A 21,391-nucleotide genomic window follows, 5' to 3' on the forward strand; every position below is an offset into this window, starting at 1 on the left:
GATATGACAGATGTACAAGCCAAGAAGTGTTTTCAAAAATGTTGTAAAAGGAGATCCATATGCTGATAAAAAGGAGCCTACCTCATCTCACAACGTAAACAACTGGGTGAGTACCCTCCTCGTAGACAACCAGCACACCTCTGTGTGCAATAATATCTCTGTGTGCTCAGACCCTGTGCTTTTGCACAGTCTGTTAAACAGGTGAGCATTAAGTGGCCTTGACTTTATAAAGCTGATTACTTTGATAACATCATTCAATTTCCCATGCAATTCTGAACTCATTTTTTTGGATGCTAATGATTCTCTGTGAGTGATGCAATGAGTCCACTCCACATCAGGATTTTCCTTCTTAATCCATGCAACAAGTCCCTTCACTTTCCTGGTCATGGATGAAGCTGTGTCTGCTAATGCAAGGTTTCCAACTAAACCCTTGTTCAGAGAACTTACTGACACTGAAAATGGCTTCCCTAGTTGTGTGTTCTTAAAATATTTGCAAAAGAGTGCATGTTCATTTTTATCATCCCCATCAATATCTCAAATGAGACAAGTTGAGACTGTCCACTGACATCAGTTGATTCGTCAAGTTGAAGCGAAAAAGACTGGCTTGTTTTCAGCTTATTCACACCTTGATCATTAATATAAGTACTCATTTCATTTACTCTGAGAAACAGTTTGGTGTGACAAAGGAACAGCCTTTAGTTGGTCTGCTGCCTCTTTATCTAGCATTTTTCAGCCATCACAACTGCAGCTGGCAATATCAGTTCTTCAGCAATATTAAATGGCTTTTTAGCTTTAAAAACTAATAAAGATACAGCTAAAGATGCTTCCCAAGCTTTGCTTGATGTTGTGAAGGCTTTCTTAACTGTTGTCTATGAACATTTAAAATCAGGAAGTTTTTTAAACCACCAGTTCACCAACATGACACATGTTTTGAGTTAAGTTGACCTTAGAGGTGAGCTAGTTTCATATGCTGTTGGTCAACCTCTCCCCACAAATGAAGCATAAAGCTTCTGAAGGATCAGAATCATAGAAGCAAATCTCAAAAGCACATAATCTTCCTTGTATTGGCAATATTTAGGTAGTTTTTTTTTCTTCACAAATGCTTGATTTCCTTCTGCATTGCAGCTGTGGCTGCTACAGCTATCATGCTTAACCATCTATCCATATTTCTTACGGTGAAAGAAATAACTGTCTGTAAGCTTACATGTGAATTTGAAAAAGAAATGTTCACACTTTCACTCCTACGACGAAACTGAGCAAGAGTGACTTGAGCGAGGAGTTCCCCTAAGCATCCTGCCCTGCTTCCTCTCCCTCCCCCTATTCCAATCTCCCCTCAATTTCTTTCTCATTTATTTTAATTCTCAATCTGTTCTCTTGTCATTCACTAAGTTGGAAACTGCATAAGTATTGTGGTTATTCAATAATTCTATCTTCTTAACCCATATATACATACAAATGCTCAGTAAAGTTATTAATCCAAGATTTCATATGACCTATATGTGATACAGTTTAAGAAATATATTTTTTCATTATCTTCTCACATACCCCTTTGAACAATGCTGTGTACCTCAGGGGTACAAACCCCAGTTTGGACAACTCTGCTTTTAATGTAAGAATGTACCAGTGGAAGTTTAGCAAGGAAGTCAACAGCTCTTACATGTATGGGTTTAGGGGAATGGAAGGAAAAAGATACAAGCAATGGGGCCTGTAGCAAAAAGGGAGGTAAAAAGGGTGATAATGAGGTTTAAGGTACGAAAGGCACCTGGAGTGGATACAATTACAGATGAAATGTTGAAGTATGGAGGAAAAAAGGTAATGGAGTGGATGTATTTGATATGTAATTTAGCATGGAAGCAGATGTTTGTACATGAGGATTGGGTAAATACTATTATTATTCCTGTTCAATGAAAAAGGTGCTTAGGATGTAAGTAGCACTTATAGGGGAATAAGTCTTTTAACTTCACCAATGGCCTATAAAGTTATAGAAGATAGTGTAGTAAACTGTGTTATAGATTAGGGGGAAGAAAGACTGTAAAAGGTGACAGAATTTAAGTTTTGGGAGCTACCATGGGCATGTTTGGTGATATGGAAGGAGAGAGCAGTACAGGGTAGAAGAGTCATTGGGGTCTTCAAAAGAATGATGAAGGGTTGAGGTATGAGTATGGAAATGAAGAAAGAATTAAAGGACGGCGTAGTCCTCCTAACGCTGACCTTTACAGCTGAAACACAGACATGGGATGAATCACAGAAGCCAAGAATCCAGGCTATGGAAATGAGTTTTTGAGAGAAGTGTGTTATGTGACTACAGGGAAAGAAGAAAGTAATGAGAGGATGTATAATAGATCTGGTATGGCATGGAATGCAAAGGGAATGAACTGAAGAGTAGGTGAAATGTAATGATTTAAGGTGGTTCAGGCACATGGCAAGAATGTAAGATGAGGAGTTTACAAGGAGTGTATTATACTTCAAATAAAGGGGTTGGCTTTAGTGTGAGAGGAACACCACCTGCGACTTGAGGAAATAGCTTGTAAGAATACTAGAGGGAAAGAAATGGGGGAAGAATGTGTGGAATGATGTATGCAAGGAAGGCATGTGAGGACAGAAATAAGTTGATACTCTCTTTCTATGGCCACCCCTTTGATAGAAGTTTCTGAAGGAAGCAGGCCTCAGAGATATTCAGGGAATGCAATGGGTATTAATTGTGGAGTGGTAGAGTTGGTGAAGCAATGCTACGAGGCAGTTTAGGCATGTGGAAAGAATACAAAATGGGGAGTTTGCAAGATGTATGATTAATGGGGTTGTTGTGAGAAGAAAACCACTTGTGACAGGGAAATAGAGTGGAAGATTACTGATGGGAGAGAAATGTTGGAATCATGTATGTGAGAGAGAAATGCATGGACAGGATTAAGTGGAGACCATTTTGCAGTAGCCCCCCACTTGACGGGAGTTCCCAGAGGGAATGAATGTTTGAAGTATACGAAGACAGGAAAAGTTCTGAGTAATTTTCTTTGATGAAAACTGTAAAAACTTAGTGTTTGAAATGTAGACTAAATTTGGTCAAACTATACTCCATGTTTTCTGATTTTGAAAAGGAAAATATATTTGAAGATATAAAAAATTTACGGCCCTCAAGCAAAGATCTCACACAGATACTGTCATATAGCAATGTCATCCAGAAATTCTTGGGATGACATTTAACCCAACTTGGATGCTTGCTTCTTCATGCCTTCATTCTATGTGGAGCTTAGACAATTTTATTATTCTCAGCTTTACACTTTTTGGTTAACTTATTCATCTACAGTAGTAGTCAAAAGTTTACATTCATTATTCTGGAATCATGTCAGTTCAGTTGACATTACTCCTTGTATCTTGGGACAAGAAAAAATTACCAATTGTTTTGTGGTTGACGAAGGGTTGATAAAGTGTTCTAGCTTTCTTTCTTTTTGTTATATCTCATTTTGCTTTGATCCAATTAATGACCTTATGAATGTGTGCCTTTAAAAAAAAGTAGAAAAAAAATTCTGGGGTTGTGCCATCCTGAAGCAACACAGTGCACTGTGTTGTTCTACCGTCCCAAACAAAACACTGAAAAGAATATTTTAGACATCAACTGATGGGAAGTATTCAGAAAAGTTAAAAACAAAAAAAGCATTTTACCATATTTGGTGCAGTACAGACATTTATGTTTTGGTATGACAGTGATGTGCTGGCTCCATTATGCCGAGACCATAAATTATAAGGTGTAGTGATGTGTGTACCTTAATGTGCAGTGCAATTAAGTAATAAGTGCTTAGTGTCTTCGTTATAATAGTTGCATCAAGTCTTAAGATCTCGGGATGTGTTGAAATGGTATCTAATATTTTAAGGATGAATGATATCCAGAGTATTGTATGGGGAAATGTGACTCCAAAACCACCGAATATACAAGGCTTCCAAAAGGTTCACAAACCTAACATACAGCTGAGTCCCATAACGTCGGGAACTGGCAGTGCGTTGCGTGACTCATGCCGGAGGCGATGGGATCCATCAGTAGTGCACATTTGTAACATTCGAACAATTTATTGACGTCTTAAAAGTATAAGCTTTAATGGAAAGAAATGAGTAAATTTCGACGTCAAAGCGCTTGTTACCCATGTACATGTGTATGAAGCAATGATGCACTGAGAAAAGTAGTTGGATCTTTGGACGAGAACGACCTACCAGAGAAAAAGTGATTACATCAAGCTAGTATTACTGTATGTCCAATACGGTGCTTTCACCTTCAGTGGTGACGAATACAGACAGGACAAGGGCACTAGTATCCATGGGTAGTCCTCTTAGCGATGTTATGGCCTCACTATACATGGAAATGCTGAAGAGCGAAAAATTCATTAGCATAGGTAGAGGATTGTGCACTCTGATTCGGTTATGTGGATGATGTGATCGCCATCATATCTAACAGAACGATAGAAGAAAACAGTAAATTACCTTTTCTCGATACGGTGATGCGACGGGAAGGGGAAACAGTAAAGTGTTTGTGTACAGAAAACCAACAAACAAGGACGACTTCCTGTACTATCACCCCGCTCACGGTGATAAAGGAAGAAGTTGAGTAGTGATTGGATTTTTCCTTGGGGAGCTTCGGATATATAGTAAGGGATATTTAGAGGATGAAATAAGACTATATCATGAAGACATTCCTAAAACTGGGTTACCATGAAGGATTACTGTGGAAACTGAAGATGAAAGCTAATAAAATATACAGAAGGGAAGAGAGAGAGCCAGTATTCCCCCTTCATTCAGATCTGATAGCTGGAGCCAAGAAACGTTTGAATTAAAAGGACTTGATTGGTTAATGCAACTCTGAGGAGCGTGGTAAATCTATAGCTCTACTTATTTTAACACGAATATTTAACTGCTAGCAATATAAGCAGCCAGTTTAAACATGGAATAATTTCCGAAGCTAAAGAGGTAAAGATTAACTTGAACTGTTTACTTTTATCAGAGAAAATTTAAGTAGATTATTAAGTTTTATAAAACGATGAGTGACGTTTAAAAAGTAAATGCGGGCATGTAGGTGTTTTCAAGTAACAAAGTTACGTGTTTTGTCTCAGTGCATGCCAACTGTTTGGATTCGTACTGTAAACGTTGGTTGAGTTTTCATTATTCTAGAGATGATTATTATTTGCCACTTTACATGATTTTTTGTAAATCATTTGTGTCTGGCACTATTCTCCAAGACTGAAAGAAAAACGTAAGCAAATTCGACATTAGGTGTTTAAGAGCTTACATCTGGCACCAGCGCATTACATGCGCTTTCAGATCGTCAGTTTAATGTTTTCATATTTATCAGCCATGATGCGTTTTGCATCGGTCACTATATTTCGGGAAGTACAAATCACTCAAGTTCTATTCTTGAAATGGTATACCACCTCTTATTTCGTTTTATTTCTAAGAAATATTTGAAAAATGAAGAAATATCGGGAAACTAGGGCGGATAGTGCCAAAGTCTGCAGACATTGCAACTTACTCTCCATTAAAGGTTTGTGGTTGTTTATTTCACACCTTATTCTAGTGTGGTGACATTATGAAAGCCTTTCATAATAGAATTGGAAATTCTTTGAAAGATAATCGGTATTGACACCCAGTGATGATATTTGCTCAGGATCTCTCTCTCTCTCTCTCTCTCTCTCTCTCTCTCTCTCTCTCTCTCTCTCTCTCTCTCTCTCTCTCTCTCTCTCTCTCTCTCTCTCTCTCGTGTTATATTAATGGCATTTAAACTATCATGTGGACTCAGATTTAACTTAGAAAATAAACTAATGGTGACAACTGTCTATTTGTTTTTTTTACTGACTTCAGTAGTATGATGCAATAGACTTGACAGGTATCGTAAACAGTTTACAGTACGGCGCTTCCAGGGCAGGTGGATGAGCCAGTGTTATAACAATTGTCAGATTTTCAAGTCTTAACCAGTAGTAATTACGTCTGATAATCATAGAATAACAAGAAACATTTTAGATATATCCTAATTAATGCAGTTCCTTGATCTTTTTAACTATTAGTGAAAAAAAAAAGATAGATGGCAATGAAAGTAGGCTAGGCTATTACAGCAGCCTGACTGATGCAGGGCGGCGCCACCCTCTGGCCGTAGATGTTCCCACGGCTGCCAATCATTGTTGTAACCAAAGTGACTCCCTACTCCACATACACCCTTCACCTGTTTGTGGCCACCAATACCAGCTAAGCTTTGTGTCCACCCAGCTATTAGATATGAGTGAACAAGGTATAGTGAGTGAGGTTGCAGTCGGATACACCACAGGATTGGACAAGTTTCTTAAAAAGGCGGGAATCAACATAGCAAGAGCGACAGGCACAAGAATCAGGGAGGTAGCTAAAGCTCCCATTAGGAGAGATGATGAAAAGGACAGCAACAGCTGTGGAGAATCGGCCAGAGTAATCGAAAAGAATTGGAGGGAACATAAAAGCGACCTAAAAGCCCACAGACTACCAAATTCATTAGCAGTCCACGCAGAAAAAAATATGGACACCTGCTTAACTGGCAACAGATAGAGGTGTTACACAAGATATGAAAAGAAGACAAGAATGATAATAGCAGCAGCGTATATTTCTGCAAACATCGTTCCCTTCATTGCGGTGGATTTGTGAACCTAACGAAGACAACAAACATTGTCATAAGCGAAGCCAGGTGGACGAGACGGAGGAACAAGGATGACCATATAGGTGGCGACCTACCTGGGTGAGGCAATGACCAGTCAGGAGGCGAGGTCACCTGACTTCCCGCCGGATCATTTGTACGTAAGCTGACTTCATGTCCATGTAAAACTATTTCCTAAAGAGGTTCCTTTGTGAACGAAACGTTGGAATGTACAGCTCGTTCCTTCCTTTTACTGTTTTCCACTATTGTCCACTCACACACGCACATATATATTCGCCATTTCCCGCGTTAGCGAGTTAGCGTCAAGAATAGATGACTGAGCCTTAGAGGAAAAAATCTTCACTTGATCCCCTTCTCTGTTCCTTATTTTGGAAAAGTAAACACGGGAAGGGAGGATTTCCAGCCCCCGCTCCCTCCCCTTTTAGTCGCCTTCTACGACACGCAGGGAATGCGCTAAGTATTCTTTCTCCCCTATACCCAGGGATATGTATGGTCGCTGTTTTCCGCGTTGACTAGATAGAGCCAGTAGCAGACGAAGAAAGGCCACATCCGCTCGCACATTCTATGGCTGTTATGTGTAATGCTCCGAAACCACAGCTCGCTGTCCACAACCAGGCCCCACAGATCTTTCCATGTTTTACCACAAATGTTTCACAAGTCATGGTTCAGTCCATTGATAGCACGTCAATCCCAGTGTACCACATCGTTCATGCCTGGCACCCTCCTGTCAAGCTCCGATCACTCAAAATCTTTTTCACTCCATCCTTCCATCTCCAACTTGGGTCTCCTTGTTCTTGTTCCTTCCTTTTTCTGACAAATATATCCTCTTTATCAACCTTTCCTCACTCATTCTCTCCATATGTCCAAACCATTTCAACACACCCTATTCAGATTTCTCGGCCACACTCCTTTTATTACCACACCTCTCTCTTACCCTTTCACTACTTACTTGATCAAACCACCTCACACCTCACTTATTGTCTGCATGAGTGTGGATGTAATCAAGATGAGAAGAGAGATAGGTTGTGTGTTTGAGGAAAGAAACAGATGTTCTGGCTCTGGGTGAAACGAAGCTCAAGGTTAAAGAGGAAGAATGTTTTGGAAATGTCATGGGAGTAAAGTTAGGGGTTAGTAAGAGGACAAGAATTAAGGGAAGAATAGCACTACTCTTGAAGCAGGAGTTATAGGAGCGTGTGATAGAATGTAAGAAAGTAAATTCTAGATTTATTTGGGTAAAACTAAAAGTGGATGGAGAGAGATGGGTGATTTTTGGTTCTAATGCACCTGGTCATGAGAAGAAAGATCATGAGAGGCAAGGCTTTTCTGAGCAGTTGAGTGGGTGTGTCAGCAGTTTTGATGCACGAGGCCAGGTATTAGTGATGGGTGATTTGAATGCGAAGGTAAGTAATGTGGCAGTTGAGGATATAATTGGTGAGCATGGAGGTATTCAGTGTTATGAATGGGAATAGTGGAGAGCTTGTGGAGTTGGGTTAAAAAAAAGACTGATGATTGAGTATACTTGGTTTAGAAAGAGATATACAAAAGTATACGTATGTGAGTAGGAGACATGGTCATTTGGCATTATTATATTACTTATTGATTGATACGCATGTAGAAGAGATACCTTTGGATGTAAATGTGCTGAGAGGGGCAGCTGGTGGGATGTCTGATTCCAATTTATGGAGGCGAAGATGAAGATTTGTAGAGGTTTTCAAAAAAGAGGAGACAATGTCAGGGGAGAGAGAGTGGCGAGAGCAAGTAAGTCTGAGTGTAGAATGGCAAAAGGTGAAAGCAAATGAAGTGAGGAGAGTGGGTGAGGAATGGGAGGCATTTAGGGGAGCAGTGATGGCATGTGCATGAGATGCATGTGGCATGCATGGGAGGAGGGCAGAAAAAAGGTTAGTAAGTGGTGGGATGAAGAAGAAAATCTACTAGTGAAAGAAAAAAGAGGTGTTTGGGCAGTAATTACAAGGAGGAAGTGTAAATGTTTGGGAGATTTAAAAGAAAAAGCGGCAGGATGTCAAGAGGAAGGTGCAAGGATTGAAAAAGAGAGCAAATGAGATTTAGGGTGAGAGGGTATCATTAAACTTTAGGGAGTATAAAAAGATATTTTGGAAGGAGGTAAATAATGTGCGAAAGATAAGAGAGCAAATGTGGACATCAATGAAGGGAGCAAAAGGGGAAGTTATTACAGGTAGTGATGGAGTGAGGAGACGGAGCAAGTATTTTGAAGGACTGTTGAATTTGTTTGATGATAAAGTGGCAGATGTAGTTGGGTGTTTTGGTCTGGGCGGTATGCGAAGTGAGAGTTAGGGAGAGTGGTTTCGTGAAAAGAGAAGGGGTGGTGAAAGCCTTACGAAAGATGAAATCCGGGAAGGCGGAGGTACTGGATGGTATTGCAGATGAATTTATTGAGAAAGGGGATGACTGTAGCGCCGGATTTCATCTGCAATACTTTTCACCAAACCTTTCCCTATGGTGAATGTTGAAATCCCCGAGGTATAGGATCTCTGCTTGCGGGTGAGAGGATGTCACATTCTTATACCAAGAGTTTAGATAGTCGAAAAGATATGAGATTTATATTATTAGGAAAGTAATAGACGAAACAGAGGAAAAATGTGATAGTTAGAAGGCAAACTTTGAGCATCATACTATCAAAGTTTGAGGACTCAAGACCCTTAATGGGCGCAACACAGGTGTGTTGATGGAATAAGCACAAACACCGCCTGTGAGCCGGAATCCTGAATGGAGATTATAGTCGGATATGAAAAAGGGACTAGTGAAAACAGTATTAGACAATTATGTCTCAGAGAGAAGTAAGATATTAGGAGAGGTACTAGACATATGGTGTTCAACAGAGGAGAGGTTACTAGAGAAATCACGAATGTTGGTATAGTGGATAGAAAAAGAGAAAGGTTAACAGAGAGGGAAAGGTCGTGGGAGGGACCGTTATTACTACTGTGAGAGCCCTCCCTCTCATTGGTAGTGGAGTCGGGCAGAAACCCAGAAATGCCGGGGACTAGGGGCTATCGATTTGTTGGACTCTGTCATGATAATACTTAGAAATGTTTGAGTGGACAGGAGTTGGCAAGAGTACTTATGTGAAAAAAAAGCAAGGTTTGAGTAAGTGTATGGTGCTTGTAAGATGATGGCAGGACTGGCTTAGTAGCCCCGTTTTGATGAGACAGAAAGTAAGACCAGCAGTCCTGACATGGAGAGTGTAAGATGGTTCCGGCCACCACTTTGACGCTCCTCAGTCAGGACAGTAGTGCCATCCTGGGCGGCTGCTGTCAACAGCCTACTACCTATAGGTGACTCAAAGAGTAAGAGACGGGATACTCTTTGAGTTAGCTGGGGTACTGAGAGGCGCTAATTCTTACTAGTATTGCTACTTTTGAAAGTCACATTCATGTTAAAGGACTATCACTAAAGGGGAGAACCATAAGATTCTTGGTATCAAGGGGAGGACCTGGGCCAACACCACTAAATGATTTCCCCACCAACACAAGAGACCCATCAATGGAAGATTCAGGACACCCCAACTCGGATCCAACTAAAGATATCTTCTCAAACTCACCATCAACAAATTATGGACAGCACATATGCAAGAGAAATATCACTAAATCTTCTCATACGTAGATACACAAAGAATTGTAACTCGAGTATTAGTGAAGGTCTCTACAAACTGGATAGCTTTGTCGTAGCCAAAATTTGTAAAAGGTTCACAGTCTTGTCCACATCATAAAATTTCATGATGGGCATGATGCCAGACCCGAACACCACAAACCGGAAACACTTGTGAACCAATGGCGTCTTAGCTCCGTCTCTCCTTTGTATGTCAACTGACTGTTCTAAGTCATCTATCTCATTCTTGTATCTCTGACGATGCGATCATTACACGCAAGTGCACTTGAGAACTTATCATGTTTCATTTTCCTCGTAGTTATCAGCAAATATACGTATACGCTACACACACACACACACACACACACACAATGTATGTTACATTTATGGGTCTGGAGAGAGCATATGATAGGATAAAGATACCTTATGGAGGTCTTTAAAACATGCAGTGTGGGACGAAAGCTGTACGAAGCAGTGAGAAGTTTTTGTCGAGGGTGTAAGGCATGTGTGCGAGTAGGAGGAAAGGAGAATAAATTGTTCCAAGTGAAGGTCGTTCTGCGGCAGGGATGTGTGACGTCACCATGGTCGTGTAATTTGTTTATAGATGGGGTGGTGAAGAAGGTGAATGCAAGTCTTGAAGAATGGGTCAAGTATACAGTCTGTGGGGAATGAGAGGGCCAGAGAAGTGAGTCATTTGGTGTTTGCTGATGATACAGCACTGGTAGGAGGTTCGAGTGAGAAATTGCAAAAGTTAGCTTCTGAGTTTGGTAAAATGTGTAGAATGAGGAAGATGAAAGTAAATGTGCCTAAACACAACTTTGGAAAGACGAATGCAGATTGCAAGACAGAATGATGAATGGAGAGTTTTTACATAGAATTATGAGTTCAAAGAGTGCCCCAAATGAAAACTGACATATGAATATTTCTCTGAGAGCGATGGACAACCTTACATACGATGGACAAATCAATATATTCATAAATTTTGATAAGTTTTTTCGTAATACTGATATACCTAAATTCATTGAATTACTGGATGGAGGATTTTCATGTTGAAACGTCTTATGCATGAAATATCAAACATCGGGAAGCATTGTGTTGAAAGTATTACTCGGGATTATACAAACTAAATGGACTCTTCTGATATTTATTTTCATCCACTGGTAAAATAACTATGGTTCATCAAGCGTAACGCGTTACATATGCATATGGTGCACTTATTCTTCTCATCAAACACCGACGCAGCAAAAATACTGTATGATATGAATGCTTACTTTTTTCTTTCTCTATTTCAAGGCTTCGAGCAGCTTTTAAATACTGAATATTTTCACGAAAGGTCACTCAGGATTTTACTGCTCTCCTCGATGTCCTACGTGGCTCTCTCTCCAGACACTGAATGGACAGAAATATCAGCTAGGTAGCAAGAGAAATGTTCCCATGTCTATGTAATCCATGTTTTCTTTTGTAATTCATTTATATCTGTAAAGTGCATACGTTAAAGTATTGCTATTGACTTTGAAAGTATATGCACAATTATTGAGCTGCTAATTGAACAACTGATTAAAATTTTGTCTCGGCCGTATAATTTTGTAATATTCACCAAATGTTAAATTGTTCTTATTAAATGAATAGTTTCTGAACGTGAACTCAACTGGGATGAAGGAAAGACGAGCAGAGACTAGGATGGGATGGGTGATATGGAGAGGGGGAAAGAAAGAGACTTGGCGAAGTAAAGTTACATTTTAGATTCTTTATAAAGTTATTTAATCGACCCTCCGCCATTATAAAAAAAATTTTTATCCATGTCATGAGTGTGGGACCTTGCTATTTTGTCGTAATAATTCCAATAAACAAGACCCCAGAGTAACCATAACGTCAAGCAGCTCATGTAAGACAACCCACAGTATTAAATGTTCGTAATACCATCGTCGTCAACATTTGCACAGATAATTGCCAGACAACGTTGGAGGAAACATGTATTTAATACTGTGAAGATTACTTCAAGAACATGCCTTTCATTGCTTAAGAACTAGTGTAATGATTAAGAACTTTGAACCTTAAAACTGGAATCCATTTTTGGAACGAACCACTTAGCCATATTATAGGCTATACAAGCAGCAGGCGAGTTATTAAAGTAAAAGGTTTGGGTAAGTAGCCATGTGTGGTGGGATTTACGAGTTCAGCGGCTGGCCCTTCCTACGAAACACCTTGAACCAACGATGATCATAATTTTTTACAACGAATATATATATATATATATATATATATATATATATATATATATATATATATATATATATATATATATATATATATATATAATACCACTATCTGTCCTCCGTAATGTTGGATCCTTGACTCTCGTCTGTCCGCTAAACTCTGGTTCCACATGTTTCATCTTCAGCTGCCGAGATTAATGTTCCTTTATTGTTATCATTCTTTACTCCCTTCACCCGAGCTGTCCATGACAAGGGTATGTTTTGTCTGGACAACGTTATACATATATTTTTGTCTATTAATTATACTTTGTCGCTGTCTCCCGCGTTAGCGAGGTAGCACAAGGAAACAGACAAGAAATGGCCCAACCCACCCACATACACATGTATATACATAAACGTCCACACACGCACAAATACATATATATATATTTCAACGTATACATACACAGACATATACCTATATATACATGTTCTCGTCGCCATCCCGCCACACATGAAATAGCATCCCCCCTTCCCCCCTCCAGCGAGGCAGCGCCTGGAACAGACCAAAAAGGCCACATTCGTTCACACTCAGTCTCTAGCTGACATGTGTAATGCACCGAAACCACAGCTTCCTTTCCACATCCAGGCCCCACAGACTTTACCATGGTTTACCCCAGATGCTTCACATGCCCTGGTTCAATCAATTAACAGCACGTCGACCCGGTATACCACATCGTTCCAATTTACTGTATTCCTTCCACGCCTTTCACCCTCTTGTATTTTTAGACCTCGATCACTCAAAATCTTTTTCACTCCATCTTTCCGCCTCCAATTTGGTCTTCCGCTTCTCCGTCTTCCCTCCACCTCTGACACATATATCCTCTTTGTCAATCTTTCCTCACTCATTATCTCCATTTGTCCAAACCATTTCAACACACCCTCATCTGCTTTCTCAACCCCACTTTTTTTTTTTATCACCACACATCTCTCTTACCCTTTTATTACTTACTCGATCAAACCACCTCACAGCACATATCGTCCTCAAACATTTCATTTCCAACACATCCACCCTCCTCCGCAGAACCCTATCTATAGCCCATGCCTCGCAAGCATATTGCATTGTTGGAACCACTATTCCTTCAAATATACCCGTTTTTGCTCTTCAAGACAACGTCCTCGCCTTCCACACATTCTTCAACGCTTCCAGAAACTTCTCCCTCTCCCCCACCTTGTGACTCACTTCCGCTTCCATGGTTCTATCCGCTGCTAAGTTCACTCCCAGATATGTAAAACACTTCACTTCCTCCAGTTTTTCTCCATTCAAACTTACCTCCCAATTAACTTGTCCCTCAACCCTACTGAACCTAATAACCTTGCTGTTATTCACAGTTACTCTCAACTTTTTCTTTCACACAATTTACTGAACTGTCACCAACTCCTGCAGTTTCTCACCCGAATCAGTCACCATCGCTGTATCATCAGCGAACAACTGACTCACTTCCCAAACCCTCTCATCCACAACAGACTGCATACTTGCCCCTCTCTCAAAAACTCTTGCATTCATCTTCCTAACCACCCCATCCATAAACAAATTAAACAACCATGGAGACATCACGCACCCCTGCTGCAAACCGACATTCACTGGAAACCAATCACTTTCCTTTCTTCCTACTCGTACACATGCCTTACATCCTCGATAAAAACTTTTCACTGCTTCTAGCAACTTACCTCGCACATCATATACTCTTAAAACCTTCCACAAAGCATTTCTATCCACCCTATCATATGCCTTCTTCAGATCAATAAATGCTACATACAAATCCATCTGTTTTTCTAAGTATTCTTCACATACAATTTTCAAAGCAAAAACCTGATCCACACATCCTCTACCACTTCTGAAACCACACCGCTCTTCCCCAGTCTGATACTCTGTACATGCCTTTACTCTCTCATTCAATACCCTCCCGTATAATTTCCCAGGAATACTCAACAAACTTTTGCCTCTGTAATTTGAACACTCACGTTTATCCTCTTTCCTTTCCCTCTGTACAATGGCGCTAGGCATGCATTCCGCCAATCCTTAGGCACTTCACCATGATCCATACTTGCATTGAATATCCTTACTAACCAATCAACAACACAGTCACCTCCTTTTTTTTTTTTTATATAAATTCCACTGCAATACCATCCAAACCCGCCGCCTTGCCGGCTTACATCTTCCGCAAAGCTTTCACTACCTGTTCTCTGTTCACCAAACCATTTCCCTGATCCCTCTCACTTTGCACACCACCACGACCAAAACACCCTATATCTGCCACTGTCTTCAAGCACATTCATCAAACCTTCAAAATATTCACTCCATCTCTTCTCACTTCATCACTATTTGTTATTAATAGCCTCCCCATTTACCCCCTTCACCGATGTTCCCCTTTGTTCTCTTGTCTTACGCACTTTATTTACCTCCTTCCAAAACATTCTTTTTATTCTTCCTAAAATTTAATGATACTCCCTCACCCCAACTCTCATTTGCCCTTTTTCACCTCTTGTGCCTTTCTCTTGACCTCCCGCTGCTCTCTTTTATACATCTCCGTGTCATTTGCACTAATTCCCTGCATATATATATATATATATATATATATATATATATATATATATATATATATATATATATATATATATAATATATATATATATATATATATATATATATATATATATATATATATATATATATATATATATATATATATATATATATATATATATAAATCTCACCTCAGGTTCAAGTCCAATGATTTTGTCAAGGGAGTTTGGGAAGTACAAAATATCATATTGCAGTATGAAATCACAGTCGAGGTTTCTCTGAGGTAAGTTGAATAGCCTTTGCGAATTAATCATGTGCAAAGTAATACATGTCATTGTGTTATACTTGCATTTCATTTTCAAGTTTTTACGTCAACTTTATATTTTCAAACAAGCCAAATGAATAGTATGGACCCTATATCATCCAACTTCAGCCAATTTCTATAAAGAAAACACACGGAACTCAAACTGTGCAAACATGGGAAGCAAAGTTCAAGTCTACCTTAGTCTTTGAATCGAAAATAATTACTTGGACAATAATTTTTATATAACGATATATATATATATATATATATATATATATATATATATATATATATATATATATATATATACATATATATATATATATATATATATACATATATATATATATATATATATATATATTTATATACAAACTACTAAAAACTTAAGGATGCAATGAAAGATATTGTATGGTTACTTCTTCCTTCCCGTTTTCTGTATACTCATTAAGTTGGCCGAATAGTACACGCCTTCAACAAATCAGTCATAACCGTGAGACGGTCGAGGTCGGCAGCGGTTCGTTCGCAGTATATTGTTTGTTGGTGATCTAAGTGTTATACTGGTGTGATAACGTTTGAAAGAATTCACACCCGTATGGTTCAAGTGGATTTATTGAGTGACAAGGACTATAGATATCCTACAGTGAAATGTTTTGCTCCGCAACTAGCAATTTCGATTGTTACCTCGTTGCCTTGAGCCAGCTCTCTCGTTAGATCTAACCTAGTGAAGAGCTCTTGATTCGTAATATTTATGTGATATAATGGAGCTTATCTGGCCAATATGCTCTGTCTTCTCTTTGTGCCTCACAGAATCATCACAGATGGTTTAAGTTATCCAGAACGGTGTAAAAATTAGCTAAGAGCAACACGTCTTGCCAGTACGTGATTGTTTACTGTGGAACTGATGGATTCATCAGATGCATCCTAACCTAACCAGGTCCTAGCCAAACCAATGCTAAGTTAGGTATCATTAAATGCGTGCTTAAACTAAAATAGAATGGTTGTTGAAAGTTGCCGTTATGCTAGTTGTCTAGTTCATCGACCTTTGAATTTGAATAACTATGGCAATGAGATCTACCCCAGATTACTCATTTCACTATGTACAGTTTATTTGAAAAGTTCAATATTCTGTCCTTATAACCGTCGTTAGTAAATAAGCCCAACAAAGTGAAAAGGGCTCTGGAGAAAGGAAATTACGCGGTGTAAAAACTGTAATAGTAGAACTTTGTAAATTAATGAGCAAGAATTCATAAATTCCATCTTGGAGGCAATAGGACAGTAAATTAGGTTAGTTTTGTTTATTTACGGTTGCTATTTTCATCATCCTTAAGACCATGTCTGCTCTGTGTTATTTATTAATATAACTACAATAATGTTTAAAGAAAACCGTAGCTTAAAATCTGTCAAGTTTGTTAATGCAAGTTTATATCATTACGGTGGTAAGTACACACTGAAATTACAAATGTACAAGTCTTTTTCTACGATAGTGACGGTTAAGAACAAATCACTAACGAACTGAGGATGTGAATGTAGGAGTGCACTGGCCATGATTCTTGATAACGAGAACTGAATTTTAAGGTAACATTGAAAATAACGTTAGGCTTTAAATATAGAATTAGACGAGCAGCTCAGAGTGTCCTCCGGTATATTTAAATCACGAAACTCAGCCCCGGGATGGGTAAATACATTACCGAACGTCATGATAAAGAGACGTCATGGGAATTTACTAGTGTGATCAGTTAGTGACAAAATATGCTACGAGGACTGCATGCGACCGTGGACCACTGCAGAACTGTAAGTGTGAATTGTATGTGTTCCAGTAAAAGCTCACCATTATTGGCGAGAATCTTAGCAAATCGTTTACTTCACTGAATGAATGATTTTCTAAGATGCACCCTTGAAATTAAATTTGTTTTGTTTTACTTTTGCTAATGTTTTGGTGTGGTGAGTGTAGAGTCGGTTTGGTTCTTTTGTGTTGTTTTTGCTGCTCGTTAACTTAACCTAACTCAACCAGATAAATAGGTTGTTCACATTAAAAGGTACTTGTTAATCTAAGTGAAACGATTCAAAATTTGTCTTGTGATGAAAATGGTTAATTTTTTTGTGTTATCCGATAATGATGCTCCCAAAATCAATTCCTGGCAACATGACTATCCTGTGAAAGCTTATTTATGCTTCCCAAGAACAGGCCTCAGAAGTTTTACCAACCCCATTTGTATTTACCTGACAAGACAAAGCTTTCAACGTTGTAGGAAAACAGAAAGAATATTTGTGTTGAAAAGAGAATACAAGTGACAATTTATTGTTACCAAAGGACTGACAGCCTATAAGAACGATGACAAATGCCGAATTCTCACTCATTGGTTTACAGCTGAACCAGTAATCACTTTCAGAGTAATTACAATATTTTATAGCAACATCTTTAGCAACAGAAACAAAATTGTTACGATTACGAATTTTCCTCGAATGATAAACTTAGCGCTTCATTCTAAAGTTTTGATTCACTTTGTCATGTCGCAGTTTGCAACTAATCATGTTTACATGGTTTAAGATAATCAGTTCCTTGTGTTCCATCCAACCCCATCTCCAAATCCCTAACTGTAGATTCCTGCTGCCGTAGGAGACACCTGTCGTAAAGTCAGCATATAATTTTGTATCTTGATATTCAATCAATTTATTGGAGTTAGTCAGGGAACTCTCAGTTTAATTCGACAAATTATTACGGTAGAATTGTAGTTTAGGGGTACCAGAGAAATAACATGCTTTTGGAAGAAACTCAAAACAGTGGGCTCATACCGTGCTTAGTAGACGTGATTTTAAGTAGATGTTTGTAAGGCATTATTTAGTTTTAGCGTATTATATATATATGTATATATATATATATATATATATATATATATATATATATATATATATATATATATATATATTTTTTTTTTTTTTTTAACTATTCGCCATTTCCCGCGTTAGCGAGGTAGCGCTAAGAACAGAGGACTGGGCCTTTTTTGGAGTATCCTCACCTGGCCCCCTCTGTTCCTTCTTTTGGAAAATTAAAAAAAAAAAAAAACGAGAGGGGAGGATTTCCAGCCCCCCGCTCCCTCCCCTTTTAGTCGCCTTCTACGACACGCAGGGAATACGTGGTAAGTATTCTTAATCCCCTATCCCCAGGGATAATATATATATATATATATATATATATATATATATATATATATATATATATAATTTTTTTTTTTTTCTTTTTGCTTTGTCGCTGTCTCCCGCGTTTGCGAGGTAGCCCAAGGAAACAGACGAAAGAAATGGCCCAACCCACCCCCATACACATGTATATACATACGTCCACACACGCAAATATACATACCTACACAGCTTTCCATGGTTTACCCCAGACGCTTCACATGCCCTGATTCAACCCACTGACAGCATGTCAACCCCGGTATACCACATCGATCCAATTCACTCTATTCCTTGCCCTCCTTTCACCCTCCTTCATGTTCAGGCCCTGATCACACAAAATCTTTTTCACTCAAGTTGGAGTGAAAATATATATATATATATATATATATATATATATATATATATATATATATATATATATATATATATATATATATGAATTAGTGGGGAGGGCTACAGCGATCACGGATAATGTAGGATAAAAGTAAATGAAGCATTTCTAGAAATCAGTAGAATTACGAAAACCTCACCAACCAATTAGAAGTTAGCAGCATGACGTAAATACACTGCTAGTGAGATTCCATTTTAGTTTTAGATTACTAAAGGAACTAATGTGTATTTCTCATTCCATTCTTTATGTGAAAGAACAATTTGAAAATTGTTAAAGCCATTTTTTTTTCTCATGGATACCGATAGGTTTCTGCATCCTAACAGTATAGTTGGATGAGCTTTAACCTTTGCTTCTTTTTTTTTTGTCCAGTGTTTGGAGACAGGAACTGATAAAGATTTCGTGCTGAATTACTGTATGGTTACAGCAGTAAGCAGCATCGACCAAGATGTTGCATTATAATTTGTGGTCGAGAGTTTGTACTACAGTTTGGCTGGAGAGACCGAGCGAACGAGTGTTTCCAACTTTGACAGAAAGAAATATATACTACGAAAAGATGAGTTGACGAATGGCCCTTGAATTAAAATCAGTAAACCAGACTATTCAGTATGTAGGCTAATCCACAAACTCTACAGTTAGTATTAGGAAATAATCGTGTTTGTTCAGTTCCCGTGTTGATTGATTCGTTGGTTCTCTGCCACACAAAGCTCCACATTCGCACTGAAGAGTTTGATTTCTTTCTATGATAGGTCATAACTTTAGCAACTCTTTTTCGTGTCTTTAAAGTCACGAATAGTAGTTACTAAAGTAGTGCCCAGTTGTTAAGTCAATTCCTGAGCTTAGGTTACACAGTGCTAAATTAGTTCGCTGGTCTTTCTGCCTTCACATTCCAGGGTGAAAGAGTTGATATACCCTTTGCAGATCAAGGCTCCCTCAGTGGTTTTTACTCCACCTGCGTCCATGTACTGGTTGACTTCAATCTAAAATTTTATGGTGTATGTCTTCCAGCTTATGAATGTTAAATTACAGCCTTGAATATCTGCTGCATGTTTTTGCTAGTTCGAATTCACACAATTTTGCAACCTCGGAAATTATTACAGCTTTGAGTATCTGCTGCATGTTTGAGCTAGTTCGAATCACACAGTTTTGCAGGATCTGTGATTGGTACTCTGAACGTACATATGTATCCTGACGGAGAATTTATTTGTATCAGCACATCGAAGTTAATTGGGAGCCAGTTTTTCCACATTATGAATGACTTTCACCGCAGGTGGTTTAGATGATTTTCAGTCTCAAGTTGTTAACCCGTAACCTACGTTTGCCTTTCAGCTGATGCATGTTGATATATTGGCACTTTGCAACTAATTTTACCAGATTAGTAAGGTTAAGTTATAATTCTTTAGGATCTGTGTTTTTGCCCCGAAAGCTTTGTTAATTATTTTTGAAGAGGTTTCTTTCCATTATAAAGTGTAATGTATAAGTAACGTTTCCATTCTCAGTGACATAAAGCAAATTATCTCCGAGTGCATCCATATTCCTGACCGCTTTGACAACCAAATATTCTGAATGTGTTTTTCACTAAACCTTCGCCTTGTAGCTCTACAGTCTCGCCCCCATCTTGACTACACTCCGATACATGTGTTTATTTTAACGGCAACTTCCCCTCCAGCAGCCCCTTCTTCACGTAGGTATTGACACCTCAACAAAGCTGACTGGAATATCTTGAAAATTCTTTTCTGGCCTTCCTTTTCCCTGATGAGTGGTACAACTACAGGCTTCTGTATCAATAGGCTCCATATTCCGTTACGGAAATCCTTCTATGAAGTATTGAGAACAGTGACATCGTATTTAGTCAATATATTCTCTGATTTAGCACGGCTTTGCCATCACAGTTGTTTTGCATAATTTTGAGGTATCTAACAACGACTGTACCCCAGCGTTCAACGATGAACTTTCCAAAAACCCTTCTGTTGTATGTAGAACATTGGGCTTTTGGTTTCCCATTTTCTAAAGTGAATTTTTAAATAAACGAATATCATTTAATTCTGTTGCTTTGAAATGTTTTGCGACTAAGTACAAACCACAGTTTGGCATCCATTTTACGTTTGTAAATCGTGTATTATCCTTTAGTATTCAGTAATTTTTAACTAGTTTCAAACTTTTTATTCCAAGCAAGATTTTGAGTGCTAACGGCAAAATCACTTTATGAGTAGAATCATATGACTTATATTTTGGTGTACCCATAGAAGACTAGCAAAGTGGTGCTTTAGTTATGAACCATTTGAGACAGTAAATGAATCAGCCGGAACATGTAAATACGATGACGGCTGCCACACAGTGGTTGTCGCTCATTGTATTGCGGGTCGTATTCAAGAACAATACGACGGGGACTGTGCGACCATCGTAAAGCATCCATAGTGGTTCCAACAATGTTATATGGTTGCGAGGCGTGAGCAATGGA

General features: G+C 38.7%; 1 protein-coding gene across 1 annotated transcript in view; it reads left to right on the top strand.

Moving 5' to 3' along the window:
- The first annotated feature begins 16,852 nt into the window (after positions 1–16,852).
- Positions 16,853–21,391, top strand: part of LOC139750292 (uncharacterized) — a 737,008-nt gene continuing 732,469 nt past the window's right edge. The window contains exon 1 of the mRNA XM_071664905.1: positions 16,853–17,159. The gene's annotated coding sequence lies outside the window, so the exon portion shown is untranslated. The remainder of the gene's footprint in view (positions 17,160–21,391) is intronic.

Source organism: Panulirus ornatus, chromosome 9, assembly GCF_036320965.1.
Source record: "Panulirus ornatus isolate Po-2019 chromosome 9, ASM3632096v1, whole genome shotgun sequence".
NCBI classification, from domain to species: Eukaryota; Metazoa; Arthropoda; class Malacostraca; order Decapoda; family Palinuridae; genus Panulirus; species Panulirus ornatus.